This window comes from Galeopterus variegatus, unplaced genomic scaffold, assembly GCF_000696425.1.
Source record: "Galeopterus variegatus unplaced genomic scaffold, G_variegatus-3.0.2 Scaffold4007, whole genome shotgun sequence".
Classification (NCBI taxonomy): domain Eukaryota; kingdom Metazoa; phylum Chordata; class Mammalia; order Dermoptera; family Cynocephalidae; genus Galeopterus; species Galeopterus variegatus.
Window position 1 is genome coordinate 15,780 of NW_007730118.1, and position 21,808 is coordinate 37,587.

General features: G+C 39.2%; 1 pseudogene; it reads right to left on the reverse strand.

The window, feature by feature from the left end:
- Window positions 1–10,409: 10,409 nt before the first annotated feature.
- The window catches only part of LOC103602086, a 64,640-nt pseudogene continuing 53,241 nt past the window's right edge, over window positions 10,410–21,808 (reverse strand).

The following is a 21,808-nucleotide window of genomic DNA, read 5'->3' on the forward strand; positions in this document are numbered from 1 at the left end:
ATTTTTCTAGTTGGGATGAAATACACGTTACTTAAAACTTTCTATGTCAACCATTTTTAAGTGTGCAGTTCAGTGGTATTAAGTATATTCACGTTGTGTAACCATCATCACCTCTAGAACTTTGACTTTTAAATATACAAACATCAATAAGCATGTCATATATATGACTATCCACCCATTTATGTTAAAAGGGCCCTCAGGGAAGAATGTAAGTTATTCAGCAGCCTCTCTATATTAGAAGGCCTCACCAACCCCATTCTGGCACAGAGTAGGCAGGTTACAAATTTATTGAATGAATGAATGAAGAAATGAATACATTCCTGTTGACATCTTCATCCCTTCCTGCTGGGAAAGTGAAAATGATGCCCATAGAAAGTGTCCGGTCCTATTTGGTCCTAGTGAAAGTCTCCCTAGTCTTTAGCACTCAGAGTCCTCTGGGACAAACCACCTGAGGTCTCAGTCACCTATCAACATGCAATTTTGGGTCCCTTGTTAAAGGAGGTCTTGCATATTTTTTTCCATGCTTGCTTTGGTCTGTGGCCCGTAGAAATAAAAATATCAGAAATAGAAAGAGACTTGTATTTCCTCTCTGTCAGCCTGAGATTTCTGCTATTTTTAGCCAGAACCGGCCCTGCTTCATTTATCAGTTAACTCTGGTTTTGAAATTGGCCTTCTGTATTCCCCTGGGCAGTAGCTCTCAGCCTGCCCACTTCCAGATGAGGGAGGATGTAAGAACTCAGTGAAAATAACCATCATCATACCATATATTGAGCACTCACTGTGTGCCAGGCATTGTGATACATCTTACATGCGTTATTTCAAATAATCCCCCAAATAACCCTCCAAGACAAGGGTGAGGTTTCCATTTACAACTGTTATGTGTCTGCCTGTGCCATACATGCCATCTCAATTTATCGTTAAAGCCGCCTTGTTATATTTCTCATTTTACTAATGAAGAGACTGAGATTCAAAGAGGTTGAAAATCCTTGCTGGTTACTTAACTGTGAGTAACAAAGCTGGGATTCAAATTCAGGCCTGCCTGACTCCAAAGTCTATGTTATTTCTCCCAACTCTCTTTAGGCTTCCCCTTTGCTTCACCAGTATTTGATTCCTACTTGTGCAGCTGATCTTTTGCAGGCTTGGTTTTTTATGTTTTTTATATATCTTGACTCTTTCTTGCCATCCACAGTCATGAAGATGATGAATCAGATATTTAGAGTTCTGGGTCTTTGATTTGCTTCTGGGACACACAATCTTGTCAAGACTTGTAGCTATTAAAAAAAACCCCAAACTATAATTACAAGAAGCCTTCTATCAAGACCAGGTATTGGCCAAATGGACTTGAACATATAAATCGACCTTCACTGACACCATCTGAGATGAGGTGGGGAAGGCTGACAGCAAGAAGGCTGACTGCAAAGTAGATTGATACTCAGACTCTCCCTGAAGCATTCTTTCATCCTGCATGAGCAAAAGGAGACCAAACAGGACATAGCTATGGTTGTCTCATCACATTAAAAAATCAGTATTAGTTTTTACTAACTGGCTTTTGCAAGCCTTTATATTTGAGGTTTTAATACTTTACCAAAATAATTCCACTCTGTTTTTCCTTGCTTTTCCCCCCTCATTACAAAAGTAATGTGTTTGCATTGTAGAAAAATTGCAAAACATGGGAGAACAAAGAAAGAAAATAAAAATGCCCCTTTATTGATCTACTTTCTTGATGTCCTAGGAGAAAAGACCCTGAACTCACCATTCCGTTATATAATGGACTACACACTAGCTCTCTCCTTCTGATTTCAGCATAACATATAGATTTCTGAAAATTCAAGCCAAGAATGAACTCATGTTAAATAAAGACCTGAGTATACTTATTAATATACTTCTCTTAGGAAAGCTAAGACTTCTTGAGAGTTTGCGACTAATTTCTAGTTTGTGATTTTCTTTCTCTGTGTCTTAAGGACAATTGATCACAGACAGCATTAGTAGGCCTCTTGTTAAAGTTTTATTTGTATTCATCTTTAAAAGCTGATTTTGAAATTACATTGAACTTCATAGACTAGAATATGTCAGTTCTGGTTAATTTGCAAAATACACATTTCTGCCCTAGTAGAATAGAGCTACCTGCATGGCATGTTTTCAATTATTTCCAGGATTGAAATGCTTCACTTTTGGGAGAATGAGATGGCTACCTGCATGGCATGTTTTCAATTATTTCCAGGATTGAAATGCTTCACTTTTGGGAGAATGAGATGGCTACCTGCATGGCATGTTTTCAATTATTTCCAGGATTGAAATGCTTCACTTTTGGGAGAATGAGATGGCTACCTGCATGGCATGTTTTCAATTATTTCCAGGATTGAAATGCTTCACTTTTGGGAGAATGAGATGGCTACCTGCATGGCATGTTTTCAATTATTTCCAGGATTGAAATGCTTCACTTTTGGGAGAATGAGATGGCTACCTGCATGGCATGTTTTCAATTATTTCCAGGATTGAAATGCTTCACTTTTGGGAGAATGAGATGGCATGTATGAAAGCATCCAGCAGAAAATCTTGCCCCTCGTTGGTGCTAAGCACATATCAAATGCTGATAGTATGCGAAAATATTTGCAAACCATACATCTGACAAGGAATTAATACCCAGAATATTCAAGGAAGTCAAACACTTCACAGTAAGAAAACAAAGAATCCAATTTAAAAAATGGGCAAAGGAGTTGAATAGACATTTTTCAGAGGAAGACATACAAATGGCCATAGGTACATGAAAAAATGCTCAACATCATTAATCATCAGGGAAATGGAAATCAAAACCACATTGAGATATCATTTCACCCCAGCTAGACTGGCCATTATCAAAAAGACTGAGAATAACAAATACTGGTGAAGATGTGGAGAAAAAGAACCGTCTTACACTGTTGGTGGGACTGTAAATTAGTGCAGCCATTATGAAAAACAGTACAGAGGTTTCTCAAACAACCACAGATAGAACTGCCACATGATCCAGCAATCCCACTTCTAGGTATGTACCCAAAGGAATGGAAATCATCATGTCAAAGAGATACCAGCACTCCCATGTTCAATGCAGCTCTATTTACAATAACCAACCTATGTGGAACCAACCTAAATGTCCACCAACAGATGACTGGATAAGGAAAATGTGGTATATATACACAATGGAATACTACTCACCCATAAAAAAAGAATGAAATTCTGCCATTTGCAGCAATATGGATCAGCATGGAGAAAATGGTGTTAAGTGAAATAAGCCAGGCACGGAAAGAGAAATACTGCATGTCCTCATTCATAAGTGAGAGCTAAGAAACAAAGAAAGAAAGACTATAGGAGTCCCTAGGAGCCAGATCTTGTACTTACTAGTGTCTCCTGCATACTGGAATGGAGCCCATGGCTGCCAAAGAATTTGTGAAACCATGAAGGATGGACTACCTTGATTACCCTTCTCCAAAGTAAGTACATAGCACTCCAGCTCTGTGGGATAGAGCAGGTATTAGAAAAAAAGGCACATGGCAAAAATAAGTTTGGGAAATTTGGGGTGAGACAATATTAAGCCAAGAATTTCTTACAATTTTTCATTCACTTATATTGAATTGTGAAAGCATAAGCGGCAGTGATGTTACAAACATTTCCCAAACTTACTTGACAATGCAGCCCCTTTCCCTCACACTCAGTCAAGAAGACCCACAAGGGCGAGAGCGTGGCCTACTCAAGACACTAAAAGAAGTTCAGTATGTCCGAGTGTAGACTGCAGAGATCAGCCTGAATACAGAAGTGAGGCTGAGCAGGAGACTAAGTCAGCTCTTGAGAAGTCTTGTAAAATGTGTTGTGAAATTGAGGCTTCATCTTAAAGTCAGGGAGAAGCCACTGAAAAACCAGACTGCATGACCCTCAAATAACACAGCTATTGAAGAAAGAGAAAATCACATTTGGGAGAGAAATGGTGGAGAGTGTTGATATTGCAAAAAAGTAGATCAGCAGACAGAGCAACTAAAAACCTTACGTTTTACTTTACTATGAAACTCATTTCATTGATTATAATTCTGTTATAATTTATGCCATTATACCATAATCAATATTTTACTCTACAAGAAATGTATGCAGAAAAGTAACAAGTACTGTTTATATATCCTTATAATAATTATTTTGTACTGTAATAAAATCAATATCTTAAAAAGTCCTGTAAATCACCTTTTGAAAAGCCCTTATAGAAGATAAATATTTATATCTAGAATACATATGTTACTATCCAACGACATTTCACTTACAGTTTTTTAAAAGTGGGCATTGGTGTTCTCCATTTTGAGAATGCAAATTAAGAGAACATTGCTGATTTTAAAATGCTTCTCCCTTTACGAGGAAAAAAATCTCTTCAAAAAATCCCTGATGCTTTGATAATTAATTAATTTTGGAGAGGAGGGTAGCAGAGAAACTTTAAAGGGCCAACTGAAGATTAGTGAGACATTTATATAAAACATTGTTAAGTGATGGCAATGAGAGAAAATTGATTTAATTGACTAATTTTTTACTATGCACAACTTTTCAGGATCATATCTGTTCTATAAAGAATACGCTTGCACTGTGGGTTCTTGTGAATGTTGATTTTAAATAAACTGTCACTAATATAATTTTGGTTGAAACATAGCCTCCTTGCTACATACCACATGGCAGCATGGTTCCCAGTGACAGGCAAGGATGTTTCAGTGCTTCCACTTATATCCCCCCTTGTCATGAGATGTCCCTTTCTTCATTTTGCTTGTCCTTTTAAACTGAACTACCTTATCTTCCTCTCATGTTCTGTCAGAGGTGAATCAGCTCATGGGTCCCGTCTCTCTTCAGGGGGCTTTTGCCCTTTGCAATTCATTTTGTCTGGTTACCTTGTAACCTCACCTCTCCTACGGGCTCCAGAAAAGTTTGGATTTTGTAGATTACCCAGCTTTTTCCTCATTACTACGGTGAGAGTGACACTTGGTGAGAGTGACACTTCTATATCCTAAGAGGAAATGTGGGCTCTGCAGCTCATGTTAATACATTTTGTATCACAACCAGTGCATACATTCAATACATGTAACTAATGCAAAAATTTCAGAAAATAATACTTAAATCTCTGACTTTTTCTATTCTGTTGTATTCTTCTGCTTTTATTTTCTATGATATGCTATTCTATTTTAGTAAAAAAAAAAAAAAAAATTCCAGTTGTGACCTACTAAATTGATTTTACAATCAACTAATTGGGTCATGAACTACAGTTTCAAAAATACTGGTCTGATATGGGAGGCAGATGGATAAATGTATCATTACAATATAATGTATTAATTTCTACAACAGAGCGTGTACTTTACCTAGGTAGAATACATATTATATAAACAGGGTTTTATTTGAAAGCAATAGAACCCCACTTTGGCTAACATAAGCAACAAAATTTAATAGGGTATCACTCAAATCATAGATTCGATAGGAAGATTAAGGAATCTCCACATTTTTAATCTGGAAGATTTAATTGAGGCTAGGTAGCTGAGAACATGTCCAAGTTCACACCATAAGAACATGCTGGTTAGGACATTGTTATTGGCAAAGCCTGCCACCCTATTTGATTTTTTGAGCTTGATGAGCAAAATTTTGTCACATGCTTGGCATGTTTTTTGTTGTTATTGTTGTTGTTTTGGCTCCTGTTTTGTAGGATGCTGTCTGCCCTTACCCAAGTTGCTGATTGCTGATTAAAGGCATAAGGAAGAACAGATCTCTCCCTGTGGGACACACCAACCTAACCCTTAGAGGGTTCTCATCAGCACTGGGAGGAAGATGCTCTATGACAATGTGTCACCCTGACATTTGGTTGAAGGACATTTTATAGTTCTATACAACACCCAAGGGTACTATTGGCCACAAAGAGATTTAAGTGGTTTTCTTCAGACAAAAGGTAGAAAAGGGGATTTTAGACCAAGTTTAGTCTTTGGTACAAACTAAAAAGCAACCATGAGGAAGAGAGGAAAGAATCCTAACCAATGTGACTCAGGGATTCATTCTTTTTAATTGTGTTTCAATGTGGCTGATTCTCTAAAAGGAAATCATGCTTCATAGTTTGAATATCATGAAATTTTATCAAATACTCATGCACATTTTTATGGATGAAGAAAGTCATTTTTAATAGTATATTTTAATGATGGAATTAAATAGTGGCACTGACTCCAAAATTCAATAGCCTTAGGTTATCACAAGAAAGATGATAAAATATTCATTTCTTTGTAATTAGTTTGAGATAGAGGTAAAATGAAAAAAAGGCCTGTAGCTTTGAGGTATTGGTTTGAGAAAGATGTTCCCTACAAAAGTGGGAGAGTAAACATCACTGTGCTTAATAAAGACCACAAGGTCATGAAACATGGCTACTATGCTAATCTGCTTTCCAAATTTCAATTTGTCTGTAAGCACATATTGCCAATTAGTGCCCACTCTGTTTAATCACATATTTTATTACTATCTCATATACCCTTTGTTTATTTTAGTTTCCACATAGCTTACAGCTCAAAAGCAGAAATTCTTTGAAACCTAGACTATCTTACCCCTCCCCCCAACTAATAATTATAGAGTGTTTGAGATTATGGCTCTGTTGTTCACATCCGCCATAAAAGTTAAGTTCTTAATCTTTTCTGAGTCATGAACCCTTCTGAGAATTTGATAAAAAAATATTAAAACCATCTCTAGAGAAAAGTCCCTCCACACATTTGCAGCTATACCCTAAAATTTCATTTAATACCCCGTAGTGTGTGGACTCCTTAAAGCATGTCTTTGGAGTCAAAATTGACAGCCACTGATTCAAAAGCTGGATGGTTATTTCCAATTTAGAGTGAATACAGGAAGTTTAGTGGAGATTCAAGATGAGGGAGAAATTAAATGTTTTTGTTTTTCTAGGTTTAAATGTTCACAGGTTGGTTTTAAAATGAATTTCCAGAATACTAAACATATGCATATCCAAAAATAATTTTAAAAGAATCATTTCTTGGTACTGTATTTCTGAAGGAAAAATTGGTAATATATGTCAAGAGTCTTAACAATGTTCATAGATTTTTGACTCGGTCATTCCAATTTTAGAAATCTAATCTAAGGAAATATTCAGAGATGTAGACAAAGATCTATGCCCAAGGAAGCTCATCACAGTGTTATTTAAGATAGCAAGAATTTGGAAACAAGATGTTTAGGGGGAAAAAATGGGTAATTAAATTAATTGTATTCATGCAATAAATTATCTGAAGCCATGGAAAATTGTTTTTTATAAAAATATTTAGTGGCATGGGCAACTACTTAAAATCAAGTTAAAAACAAAAAAGTTAAAACAGATAGAAATAATTTATATAATCTAAATTAGGGAATTAAAAATTGGAATGGGTTTTAAAGTCTTTGTGTGAATGTTGGGATTATGGGTTATTTTTAAATGTTCTTTATATTTTTGTGTCTTCCAAATATTTTTACATAGAATTGGTTTATTTCACTAATGAATAAACCAATAATCATTGTATGGTTACTAAGTGCTAGGTACTATGCTATACATATATCTAAGAAATGTTTACTCTTAGAAAAAATAAAACAAATGAAACCCACATGTTTCATGTATAACAGCCATAAGACATCTAGAATTTTTCTAGCCGTGATTCCTGTGTGGTTTATTTTCCCTTTACAATGTAACATAGGTTAAATAGATTCTATTTAACCCACATTTATTGAGTACAGTATTTCTTTGTATTGGGTGCTGAACTAGTCCACCATTTCTAAAGTCTGCAGCACTGTTCAAAGTCCTGTAGAGTGCTTTTAAAGTTCTTGTTGAATTAAATTCTAACGCCAAAAAGAAATATATCTGGGTATCAATCCTAGCTCTTCCTTTCAATAATTGTGAGACAGTGGATGCCTTACTTCTATAAGCATGTTTCCTCTTTTGTTAAGTGGAGCTAATAGTACCTACCTCAAAGTGCCAATGACAAAATTAAATGAAATACTGCATATTAAACATCTATCATAGATCAAGCAAGTAGTTGACCTTAATAAGTGTTTCTTTTCTATTCCTTATTGAACCATATGTAATTGCTGATATTCAACTGTTTTTTTTACTGACAAAAATGACAATTCTATATTGTTAAATCTAATGATTAGTGATTGACTATGATATATAGTAGTCCCCTTGATGAATTATATGGAAAATTTATAGATGTGGACTGGAACAGAAAGGGAGGGCTTGATGCAATTATGATGAAATAACTCAATGAAATTCTGAGAACTAAAGATGCTTTCTTAATTTTAATAGGGATAACATTCCTACTAGTCATATTTTAAAAGCAAAAAGAGCAATAAAATCTAGGAGACCACATATACAACAGAGGGTTGGGGGAGGCCTTATTAACTAAACTGGAAACTCAGATGTTCTATTAAAAAAAAAGAGAAAAGAGAGAAAAAAAATGAGGAAAACTGGCTCATTAAAAAAAGAGAAGCCTGGCCAGTTAGCTCAGTTGCTTAGAGGATGGTGCTGATAACACCGAGGTCCAGGGTTTGATCCCCGGACAGGCCAGCCACCCCCACCCCCACTCCCCCCAACAAAAAAATCTTAGCAGGAAGAAAAAGAGAAAAAGTCGTATCTATTTGACCATATAAAACTTTTTAATATCATATTAAAATATCATAAATAATATTGATTGATTGCCTATCTTTTATCACTACAATATGAGGTCCAAGAGAGAAGAGATTTTTGTCTATTTTGTTCACTGTCGAATCCTCAGTACATAAAATAATGTCTGACACATAGTAGTTATAATTACAAAAAAATGCTATAACTAAAGGCAACCAACAAATAATAGATGAGAACAGACAAAGGGTTAATATTTCTAATGCAAAAGAGTTATGAAAAATTAACAAGAAAGGGACATGAAACTCAACAGGAAAATGGGAGGATCCAAATGTCCAAGGAGTATGTGAAAATGTTCTCAAACTAATATGTAGCATTACCACTTCAGACTGGCATAAATTAAAAAGAGTGACAACCTCTATTGTTCATAGGGATGTAGGGGAAAGGGTACTGCCATACAAGGCTGGTGAAAAGGTGACTGCCTCAGATCCTATTGGAATGCAATTTGATGCTATGTGCTAAAATTTAAAACAAATATGCATTTTTACTCACAAATGCTTCTTCTGGGTATCTGTTTCATAGAAATGAAAGCACAGGTGCATAAGCATATATATGAGGATGTTTATTGCAGCACTATTTTAGAGGCACAAAAGAAAACAAGCAGAAAGTGTGATTGCCCGTCAACAAGGGAATGGCTGAATAAATCACATCACACTGCAGTATAAAATGTTACATAGTCATTAGAAAGTTATTGCTAAGAAAAAACAAGATTCAAAATTATGTGCATGTTCCAATTTTTGCAAAGTCATGACAAAACTTCTCTATGTACCTATTCATATCCATATATATGTAATGAAAATGTATGTACATTATGTGTAGTCATTTATTTACAAATACATGAGCATAAAGAAGAGCATGAAGGTATATACAGTAGGTTTTTAATGGGGGTAACTTTGTGTCTATGAGGAGAGAATGTAGATTGACAGGGAAGTACATGGAAAAGGAAAAGCTGAACCAAAACAGAATACTGCATTTAAAAAAGTATGTATGACACAATCACACACACTGAATTTATGTAAAGTTATATACAACTGTTTATATGTACAAATATTTTAAAAGAAAAAAGCAAACAGACAAAGGAAGGGAGTTTCACGGAGCCATGGCCATCTCGGTGCCATGTCTTGGTGGGCCATAAAGAACACTGTAATATAGCAATAGAATGGAAAATAATGTAAGGCAAGACCGCCAAGCCCATTTTCAGGGAGGATGGAGAAGGATGCATTTCTACCATTAGATAAATCAAAACGAGTTAAGTAAACCCAAAGAACCCGCTCCCAGAGACCATAAAAAAGCCAACAGGGAATTAGTGTAGCAAAATATGAAAATGAAAAATAATAAAAACCACCACTGTGAAGCACATTTGTTAGAACCCAGATTCAAGCCTCTAGTTAAACTTCATGACACAGAGAAGCCCTAAAGTGAAGCGGAAGACTTGAACTGTACCTTACGCTGCCTGATTTCTAAAGTATGTTCGAGCCTTACAAGTCCATGATTTTAGAATGCAACGGGGATGATCTAACATTTATTATTCATACAATCATAGAATTTTGGATGTAGACAGGCCTTGGAGGATTTTCTACTAGTTGGTCCAAAGGCTGAGTTTTAAAGATTTTTTTTATTGACTTTTTATTGCATTTTTAAAAGACACAACATAAAATTTACCATTTTAACCATTTTAAGGGTAATTTTTATTATTTTTATGTACAGAAAGCTCAACAGTGTACATTTAACCCAGTTGAGTGGCGAGTTCTTTGGCCTTTGCCTTTTCCGGCTTGGCAACGTGAGCCACAGGTTCTGGGCCCAGGACATTGTCTCTCTAGTGATAGCAGATCTCATCATACCTGACATCGTAATTGGTCCGGATAGCTTCCACCAGCTTAGCCAGAGCTCCTTTGTCTTCCGAGTAAACCAGTGTGACGATGACAGTGGGGCAGGCCTTCCTGTGGACGAGTCATCCCTATCTGGCCTGCCCCTTGATAATGCAGCAGGGAGCCCCCATCTTATGGCACAGGGCAGGCTGGAAAACAATCAGCTCAATGGGATCCATGTCATGTGCAGTCACCACCAGCTGAGCCTTCTTCTCCACCAAAGTGGTGATAGGATTAACCCCTGCTGTAAGGACAAGTGGACTGTTAGTAGGGACATCCCCCTTGTTGGCAGCTTTCTTAGCCCAGGTGAACCGTCTCTGCTTCTTCTCCTAGTCTGCACTTGCGGGCCAGCATAATCAGGTGAGTAGCTGTTTGTCGGCCCAAGGCCTGGGTGAACTGGTTAATTGCAGGAGGCACTTTCAACTGCTTATAGAGAATAGCCCTTTGCCATAGCAGCCGGAGGTAGTGGGGCCATTTGACGAAGCAGGTGAGGTCCTTTTTGGGCTGGATGTCCTGTCCAATGCCAGAATTCTTAGACCTTTTCTGAGATGATTTACCACCTGGTTGGTTGCTGCTTTTTTACAACAGCAGGGCCTAGGGTCACCTTCTTCTGCTCAGCCTTCTTTCCTATGGGAAAGACCTGGAGACTCAGAAACTTAGTATTTCAAATTCCAACATCTCCAAGTTCGTAACCTTGATCAGACAAATGTGTGTGCATATGCCTTAATCTCCTAGAAGAGTATGCAGTGAAGGATAATATATCTGGTCTGGGTCTCAGAGAAACTTAAGAGAAACATAAATGAATCCCTGCTTTTCAGTTCATTCAGCAAATGTTTAATGAGTGACTAAATGCCAGGAACTGTGATAGACACTAGGATGCAACAATGAACTAAACAGGACAGGGTCCTTGCTCTCACGAGCTTACTGCCTGGGCAGGTGCAATACATAGTCTTTAATCCAGAAATAAAACTGTTGAGTATGTCTTTCAAACTGAGTTAGAGGAGAGAAAGAAAGAAAACAATACAATGAGTATGAACAACAGAAAACAACCTAAAAATGGTCACACTTCCCCGAAGTCATGTTTTCACTGAATCTACAGGATGAGTAAAAGCTAACTAGACGTGTTTGTAGAATAAAATTTGTAAATAAAATGATAGTTTGACAGTTCTTTAGGGAAGCTTTATTGGAAAGATAACTTTTGTAGAGAAGATAGCATTGTTTAGGTTCAGCAAATATACTACCATTCTGCTGTCAAGTTCACCATGTCTCAGCCACAGCGGACATCACCAATCAATTCCAACACTTTTCTGGTACGGCTTCTCAATAGAGGTTCCAGGCAGCCCTTGCCAATCAATCAGATTTGGCACTAAAAACAAAATGTATTTTCCATCTTGGGTATAGTGAAAAGATCTCTGGCCTCAAATTTAAAAATCCTGAATTGTAGCTACACGACTTCAATAATATAAGGATACTGGCCAACATTTGGACCGTTTAGGACAGTCCCCAAAATAGAGGACAACAAACACTGCTGCCTTTCCTGTAAACTACATGAAAGGGTGTGTGGGGTGAGGCCTCATGTTCCACTTTTCAATTTATGGACAGGAGAGTGAACCCAGAAGACATGTCCTTGGGCAGCACCAGAATTTGTGAATATGCCTGAGAATTACACAAGCATTTTGCTGACACTTGCAAAACTGAAACTAAGAGGAATGCCAGTACAGAAGGTATTAAATTTCAAGCCAGAAGGGCTGATATTAAACTTTCCAGAGATGTTGAATGTACATAACTTATAATTTGTGATGGCTCTTGCCTCTGCTGGTCACAGAGCCAAGGCAATGTTCTCTGAACAATAAAGAACCAATTATGCTACAAACTCTGATTGATTTGGAACATGGCTGCTTTCTAGAACTTCTATTTATTTTGTATTTTAAGATGCATATTAATATCATTTTTATAGTTTTTCTCTTAACCCCCACTTTCTATAAGAACAAGTGCATGCCAACTGAAGTTTTGCCAGTCACGATACTTTAGCAGCTGGCAAAGAATTACTGGATTTCAAAAGGTTTTTTCTTTTTTTGATTTTTCATCTCGACACATGCCAATATCTTTAACGCTAACTGTTACACCATTGCAAAAGCTGTCTTGGGTATCCCACGTTCTGTTGAGAACCACCCTAGTACCTGATCACTCTATACCTTTATTACTGTCAGCACAGTCCTGGTGAGATGGAACATGAACTCGAGTAGACCTGCCCTCACTTTGTCTAGCTGAAGAAACAGAAGCTTGATTCTGGATGAAATTTTCATGCTTTTCACTTCTGTAATCTTATGATGGATAAATGGTATTATGCTAATAATAAGGATTGCCTTTAGCATTTGATTACATATCTTACCCAGCGACACATTTTCTTCGACTGCAGTCTTTCATATCAGTGCCAAATTGCATGAGAGCTACAGAGAAGATTTCAATTTAATAGGTGGAAAGAATGTTAATTTTAATCCCACTATGTCGGTGTTTTGGCAAATGAGTCAAAAGGACACAAGGAACTCTGGATATTAGCACAATTACTTTTACTCCAAAGAAAAATGAAAGTTGTATGTTCGGCTTATTGTCATTTTCATCTCCCTCTCCTCCCTCAAGCTCTCGGTTTCAGAGATTTAAGAGAAGTGGGCAGGCAAAATTTAGACAGTGGTGCTCATCAGTGTTTACGATGAGAATATAAGACCCCTTTTGCTGCATGTATCAAGAGTGCCAAGACACAAAGGCGCTGCGGAGCTACTCCTGTGGCCTAAGCACCTGGGAAGCTGAGTTTGTATATCCGGGGGCTGGTGGAAGTAGATGTGTAATGCCCCATGATCTGATTGCTCCTGTCCCACCTGCCCCTCCTCTCGAGTGTTTGCCATTGTGTTATCACTCTCCTACACAGTTCTCTCTTCTTCTTTGTTGATTGCTACTTTTTTCTGCTGACAGCTGACCAAACCTTAGGAAAGCCAAAGCATGCACCTCTGGGATGTTCTCAGCTCCCTCTGATGCAGTATTGGAGTGCAAGACCTGTGCAACTGAGACCCCAGTCAGCTGTAGACCTTTGACTGGCGGAGCTCCAGAGTCCCCACAGATGTCTTTTTATACACTCTCCCATTTCCCTTACATTTCAAGTTTGTAATATATAAAGGTCCCCAGGGAGGAGCAGTCACAGTCACGGCTCCCTTGCTCTACAGGACACTGTTCTGCCCCCTGCTGGGAGTACATAGTATCTCTAGGACCATTCCTTTGGGTGGTTGGTAGGATTTGAATGTTTGGAAATGAGTGGTTTTAGAAAGTATGACTTTAACCAAGAGACAAAATAGTTTTAGTGGTTTTTTGTTCCTGTTACAGCTTTATCTTGCCATACGGTGTTATGCATGTTTTTGTCTCTCTCACCTTCACCTTTGATTGTCACATCGCCTCTCCATAAGCAATGCAGCTGTGAACGCTTTCAGGTGTTGCTTTCCCCACATGACCTAGGATTCATGAACCCTCCACCCAGTGGCAGAGCCCAGGAGTACTGTGCCATCTCACTTCATGTGAGCCTCACGGACGGGACCCGCTCAATGTCTCTATGTCAGTACAAGCTGCTATGGATTTGGGTCCAATTTATATCACAAACTGCATATAACTGGAAAGATTCAGCAGTAAGGATCCATGGCTTCTATTAATCTTGTAAAATGTTTATTTAACTGGTAAAATTAGAATGGTTTATGTGAAAGAACATGGAACTGAGTTCCAATCGTGACTCGACCATGACTTACAGTTGCATTGTCTGTAAAAAGATGACAATGAAATAGAATTATCTATATCGCAAAAGTTTTATGAGAGCGAAGTGAGATAATATATATAATACACTAAGCACAGTGCCTAGCACACCATAAGTGGCCAGTAAATAGTCACAATTATTACTTTTATTGTTGTTGTTCTTGCAGCAGATGTTACGGGCTGCCTGCCCCAAATCCATTACTCCATTCTTGCTGGAAGTGCCCCCATTTATCTGTGTCCCCCTGCAGAATGCCAATGATAGGTTTAGGGTGGGCAGCTGACCCAGTTCTGGCCAGTGACACATGGAGGGAATTCTGCTCGGGGTAATAGAAAAGTTTGACTGAAAGACATGCATGGAAGGAACACCCCTGTTTCTTTAGTTGGATGTTGTGTGTCTAGATGTGACAATCAGAACAAGTTAGGGGAAACAGGCAATAAGCTTTCCTCTTCCTCTTTTACCTCCACAGATAGCTAGAGGGGTACGTAGCAATAGACCTGGCCCTGTGGGACAGCACAGCCATGTCTCTGTCTTCCTTGTTTGTTGAAAAGGTATCATCTGTGAGCAGATGACTGCAGTGCCGTCAGCCAGAAAGCAGTAAGCTCTCAGGACTTGATGTTAGGTTCAGAGAAAGTGGGAGCTCCCTGTCCAATCTAGAGCATCAGTCCTGTGCTCCAACCAGCTGGAGCAGGGCTGCGCTCTGGGTCATCGGCATGTGCACCAGCAAACCAAATACAACGTGGGTTCTTCGTGGCTCTTCCTCAGACGTGGAACTCCCTGAGCAAAGCTGTTTTAGGTCCTTGGCTGTAACAGCAGCATGAAAACACCAACTCCCCCATCTCCTTTTTATCAGCCTAGACACAAATAACCTATTTATTTAGCCTGATTAGGAAAATGAGCTATGTTATACACATAGGTTTCCATATAACTGAAGTTGAGCCCTCTGTTCCAGACTTTAATTTTAACATATTTTTTGTGGAATATTGAAAAATATGGTTCTTGTTTCTTGGCATTATCTCAAAAGCTAAATGCATTTTAAACTTTTTCCTGATGACTTAGAGTCTTCTTTATGACTCAGCTGTGGTGTCTATGTGTGTGTCTGCGGCCTGTAACATGGTGACTCTGAGAGGTTGGAGAGCTCACAGTGCATGTTCATGAAGTCTGCACGGTTTTGTTCTGTGTGAAAGGAGCACTGGGCTGGGAGTCAGGATGCCTCTTGTCAATAAATTTATATCCTCTTGGTGCAGAATGTGCCAGGCTTGTCAGAAGGCAGGAGCTAGACAGAGTGGGGGTGGGGAGACTGTCATTGGAATTTCCCTACGGTGGAGATTCAGGGAACCAGGAAGAAAACTTCCCAGGAGAGCTCTGGAAGGGCTGAGATAGAACAGAGATTTCTTCTCCTTGTCACCCCGTGCTCCCCTCGTCTTCCTTTGAACCTTCCGACAGGTGAGCTTTGAACCTCTTCTCAGTCCTGGGGTTCAGTTTCCACCCTGAGCTTTTGCACTGCCCTGACCTTATTGACACCCACTTCCCCTTCCCTACCTCTCATCTCCTGGGTCCTCCACTTGGGTTCAAGCCAGGCAAATGCAAGGCTGCTAAATGCCACTTGGTTATATACAGGATAAATTCTCAGATTTTACAGAAGAAGTTGTCAGTTTGCAAATTTTAAAGGAAGAGAACCTAAATCTATAAACCAATAAGATAAATTCCCCAACTTATTAGTAGGCTGATTTAAAGGAATCCATCCTATTAATCGAAAATGTCATTTTTAAACTTGCATGTCACCACGGTATTAGTACTTTGTGAAATCGGTGGTTCCAACCAGCAATTTTTAAATAAAATAGAATAGAAAATATCAGGGTGCATCACACATAGTAAGAAAAAGTATTGTTGCATGAAAAGTCTGATTCCATTGAATATACACAAAGATGTGAGTATATGGACAGGTTTACAAGGTTAAATGTATTTCTTACTGTAGATGGTAGGCAAAATGTTTGAAAATTATTGAATTCTAACAATTGTACTTGGCAGTCAACTTAGGATCATATCTGAGCCTCCCCTGGTCCTGGGAAGGTATCTGAAGTATCTGGGAAAATGTGCCCTCCTGATAGGACTTACTGCTGCACAGGAGCTAAGGTGAGTCTTTGTGCTCATGGGTGAAGTCCTCCACCTCTTCCAGTGAAATACTTACCTATAATGTTAGATATGTCTACAAGTCAATTTTGGACTGGACAAATGCCTCTCCCTCATTTTTCACGGGTAAATGAAATAATTAGAGAAATAACTAACCTTACTTTGAAAATGGATGGATCCGCCTGTATCATTTCTCATTTCTGTAAATGTTGCTGTGGGCTATAAGGGTGGTTTCTCCTGGCTTCAGGAGGATCATCTGCTGTCCAACTGTCTCTAACCTGGACCATGTTACAGCTTGAAAGATAATGGCCTTGTGAAGGTTAACTTTATGTGTCAAGTTGACTGGACAGTGTGCCCAGATTAAACATTGTTTCTGGGTGTTTCTGTGAGGGTATTTCTGCATGAGATAAGCATTTGAATCCATGGACTCAGTAAAGTAGGTGACTCTCCCCAATGTGGGTAGACATTATTCAATGCTTTAGGAGCAGAGGAAGGAGGAATTCACCCTCTTTTTCCTGCCTCAATGCTTCAGCTGGGACATCTCTTCTTATCTCCTCGGCCCTCAGAATAAGATTTATAACCTTGGCTCCCCTGGTTCTCAGGCCTTTGGACTGAGACTGAATTACACCATCAGCTTTCCTGGATCTCCAGCCTGCATATGGCAGATCGTGGGACTTTTCAGACTCCATAATCACACAAGCCAATTCCTCATAATAAATCTCTCAACAGATATGGATATAGATATAGATATATAGTTACATGTCTCCTACTGTGTGATGGTTAATTCTAGGTCAATTCTGTCAACTTGATTAAATTAAGGAATGCTGAGAAACCAGGTAAAGCTATCTTCTTAGGTGTGTCCATGAGGGTGTTTCCAGGAGATATTAGTATGAGAGCCTGAATAGACTGGGTGGGAAGAACCCACCACCCTCGGTGTGGGTGGGAACCATCCAATCTGCTGGGGGCCTAGAGAGAACAAGAGACAGAAAAAAGGCAAAGCTCTCTCTCTATCTGCTAGAGCTGGGATACACTCTTCTCTCCTGTCTGTGGACATCAGAGCTTAAAACTCTTCAGCCTTTGGGTTCCAGGACGTAACACCAAGGACACCATTAGCTTCCCTGGTTTCGAGGCCTTTGGACTTGGACTGAGCCATGCTAACAGTATCCAGTTTGCAGATGGCCTATCATGGGACTTCTCTTCACAATTGTATGAGTTAATTCCCCTAATAAATCCCTCTCATACATTTGTAACATATCCTATTGATTCTGACTCTCTGGAGAACCCTGACTAATACAGGCCTCAAGAACTTCTCTCATCTATGCTGATGGCTGGTGTGGTTAAATTTGGTTTTAAAAAGCTCCCAAATATTCAGGAATATCTGTCATGTCCTCACCACAGAGAGAAGCTCCACACCTCATAGCTAGTGTGTATCATCTCTACCAACACCAGTTCTACCTGCTATTTTACCCCTTTTCCCTTCCCTGTCCTTATAGCCAAGCTAAAAAATATATACTTACTGAGAATCATAGACATAACTTCTGAACTTAGATATATCCATGTCTCCTCAGGCCTCCTGATTATCCATCCCAGGCCCAATGGGTCATCCATCACCAAGACCCTAATGGTTTTCAGGCTCTCAAGATGACTTCTACCTGCCATTCCAGCAAGCATACAACATTCTTCATGGGGCCCACACAGCGAACATTTAGATATTTTAGATGCTACAAAATCTAACATATAAGTTTTACTTTGGCTATTATGTTTATAGATTTTCAGAAATTTACTGTTCAAGCTGCCCCAATATTACAACTTTTTGGAGCCAAACCATTTGATTTTGAGATAGGCATAAAGCATAGATTTTAGTTTTCTGTAAATGAAGATCCACATGTATTTATTTATTTATCTGTTGGTGGCTGGCCAGTATGAGGATCTGAACCCCCAATCTTGATGTTATAACACAATACTTCATAAATGAAGATCCACTTTTAAACTACAGCCTTCTGCAGCTTTTGACATGCAAGTCATAGATTCCTGCCTCTTTGGTTATTGTGAATGTGTCTCCATAGAAGTAGATGGCCAATAAACGAAATGCAACTGATCAAGCTCAGACCTATGTGAGACCACACCACATGCTGATCCAGGCTACCAGGGAAAAATCAGGAAACAACCAACAGGATTGGTTTTATGGCCAATTGCTGTAGGTGGTAAGATGCGGTGTGCAGATTTTTGCAGGCAGCACCTACATAGACTGGGACACATTTTAAGTGCTTAATAACTGAGAGTTGTTGGTGTTTTCATTTCCTTTTGTTATTCTCATCACTCCTTACCAGGCACACTGCAGGCATATGCTCCTTGTTACAAAAGGGAATTATGAGCATGGATGGTTCAGTACAAAATCTTACTCATTTGAGCCCTAAATAGTTCAATCTATGCTTCCTGCTGTTGGGTCATCAATCCATTATTTAAAAATTTGCAGCACCTATTACCTCAAGAGGAAGGAATGGTGTTGTCAATGGTGCTCAGATATTGAAGCCTTCCTACGTCCACCTTCTGTTCTCCATGGTCCTGAGTGACTTTGACTCTCCTGTGGACATTCAGCTAATTTACTGTATTGGAGCACAGGCTTGTATCTCAGTGAACTGACTGCATTTCAGCAGCTTCTCCTGAAACCAAGTTTTCTCACAAACTTTTCAATAAACATTCCAGCAATAGTCCTATTTATTTCTCTCCTTATCACATACTCAGACTTCTTGAAAGAATGGTTTCTACATTCACAACTTCTAGTTCCCTCACCTCCTATGTTAGTTAGGGCACAGGCTAACTAAGCTTGTGTGACAACGAGATCCAAAAATACAAGGACTTATATGATTCAGAACTTCTTATTTATTTATTTGTATTGAAATGTAATTGATTGTACATATCTGTGGGGTACAGGGTTGATTATCAATACCTGTGTGCAATAAGGGATGCTCAAATCAGGATAATTAGTACCTTCAGCATGAATTTAGAACTTCTTTCCATCATGTAGCATTCCAGAGGTGAGTAGTCCAGTCCGCTGTTGTCCGTCCAGGAACACAGGTTCCTTCTACCCTGGGGCTTCACCATGCCCTGGAGGGTTGTACTCATCTCAATGATGAGGACACGGATGACCCCAAGGATTTGACCTGAACAACTGAAAAAATGGAGTTACCATTAACTGAAATGGGAAGAGGACAGAGGAGAGAAGCTCACTTTTAGTTAGGTTAAGTTTGACATGTTTATGACATGTCTAAGTGGAAATATGTCAGTAGTAGGCAAGCGGTTAGGAGTTCAAAGGAGAAGTCCAGGCTCTAGATATGATTTGAGGAGTCATCCATCACAGGAGTTGATGAGATCAACAAGGGAATGAGTGTGTATAAAAGAGAAAAGGATTAAGGACTGAGCCTTGGGTCACTCAAAAATTTGGAGGTTGGGAACATGATGAGGAATCAGCCAGAGAACAAAAGGGGGCAAGTAGTAAGGAAGAGGAAAATCAAGGGAGTGTGCTGTCTCTGGAGCCCAGAGAAGAACACATGTCAAGGAGGAGGGTAAGTTAATTAACTTGCCAAATGCTGCTTCTGAGCCAAGTAAGGTGTCTTAGTACATTTTTGTTGCTTACAACAGGATATCTGAAACTGGGTAATTTCTAAAGAAACAAAATTTATTTCTTGCAGTTCTGGAGGCTGGGAAGTTCAAGGTGGAGGGGCCACATCTGCGGAGGGCCTTCTTGCTGGTGGGGACTCTCTGCAGAGTCTTGCAGCAGCACAGGGCATCCCATGGTGAGGGGGCTGAGCCTGCTAGTGTGCTAGCTCAGGTCTCTCTTCCTCCTGCCATGATAGTCCATTAATACATTCATCCACTCATGAATCCATGAATGGATTCATCCACTCATGAGGACAGAGCCAACCACCTCTTAAAGGTCCCACCTCTTAATACTGCCACATGAGTTTCAGAAGGGATGAACATTCAAACCATAGTGTAAGGTAGGGACTGAGATACAACGATTGGATTTAGCTTTAAGTGGTAGACAATATATTTTCAAAGCCGAGGTGAAACCAATAAGGGTATTTGGCTTAGTGTTGAATAGGGAAAATGCACGAAAGTCTGGGAGTAATTGTGCCGCAAGAAACATCCTCTCCAGTTTCATGGGTCAGAGAATAACTGCGAGAGGATTCATTGCAACAAGTGTGTACACGCATTCACTCCTGGTGATTCACTTTAATGAAGTGGAACAATGGTGTAAATTAGCCAAATCAGCTTTCAAATTGCTACACATGCTTATGTTTGTATTAAAATGAGCTCACTTATCTGAACACATATATCAGCATGGCATTGTGGGCCTGCGGCCAGCAGGATGCCCGGAAACAGTAGCAACAGGACATCGAAACCCACCAGAAAAAGCCCACAAGGCAAAAGATAAAGGGGCTGTTAACCATCTAGCTGGTATCAGACAGGCTGCTCTGAGGCAAACAGGTCACCAATTAAAGGGACAGAAGCCTCCAGCTCTGGGTAAAGTTCAGTCACTAGGTGTATGAACTTAGACACACTGTTTTTCCTTTTTGGAGTAAAATGAGGGAGTTGGACAAGATAACCTTTCAGATCTCTTCCACCGCGTACACTGCAAATCTAAAGTATTCCAAACTCACAAAAGAATTTACCTTGTTAATAATTAGTTTTGCCCCAGATGCATGCATTACTAAAGGTGTCAATGATTTTATCCTTGTAAATCACTTTCTTAAAGAAAGCCATGTACTGATTAACTCAGAAGCTGCATGTGCACACAACTGTACAGATTTGGAGGCCTAATAATGTGGGGACATTTGCTGTATCTAACCTACACGCTCAGAAGGACTTATCCCCCATATGCCTTGCCAGGGCAAGGCAGCAGGGTGGTTGTTGCTAGGAAGTGAAACATTCTGTTACCCTGCACAATGGAAAAAAAAAAGAAAATGACAGCAGATGTGTGGGATCAGCTCTGTGGATCTGACAGTGATGACCCTCCTAATGCGTGCGAGCATGCATCTTTCTTTTTGCCTTTGTGATTTTTTGCACATCCTTCCAAATTAATTCTTGGTGTGCTTTATGGATGAATGTCGTTGGACTTCTGTGCTGGGCTCCGTGTCTATTGTTGGGATTGCATATAACATAGAGGAATCATCGTGGGGGATTTTTGAGCAAAGTTTTTTAGAATTCATACAAAGCTGCTCCAGCACATCATTCTATGGTGGAGACTGAGAGAGCCTACAAAAGATATATTCTTGAAAAATAAACGAGGATATATATTTATATTCTCCTAATTTATTTTTATCTTTTAGA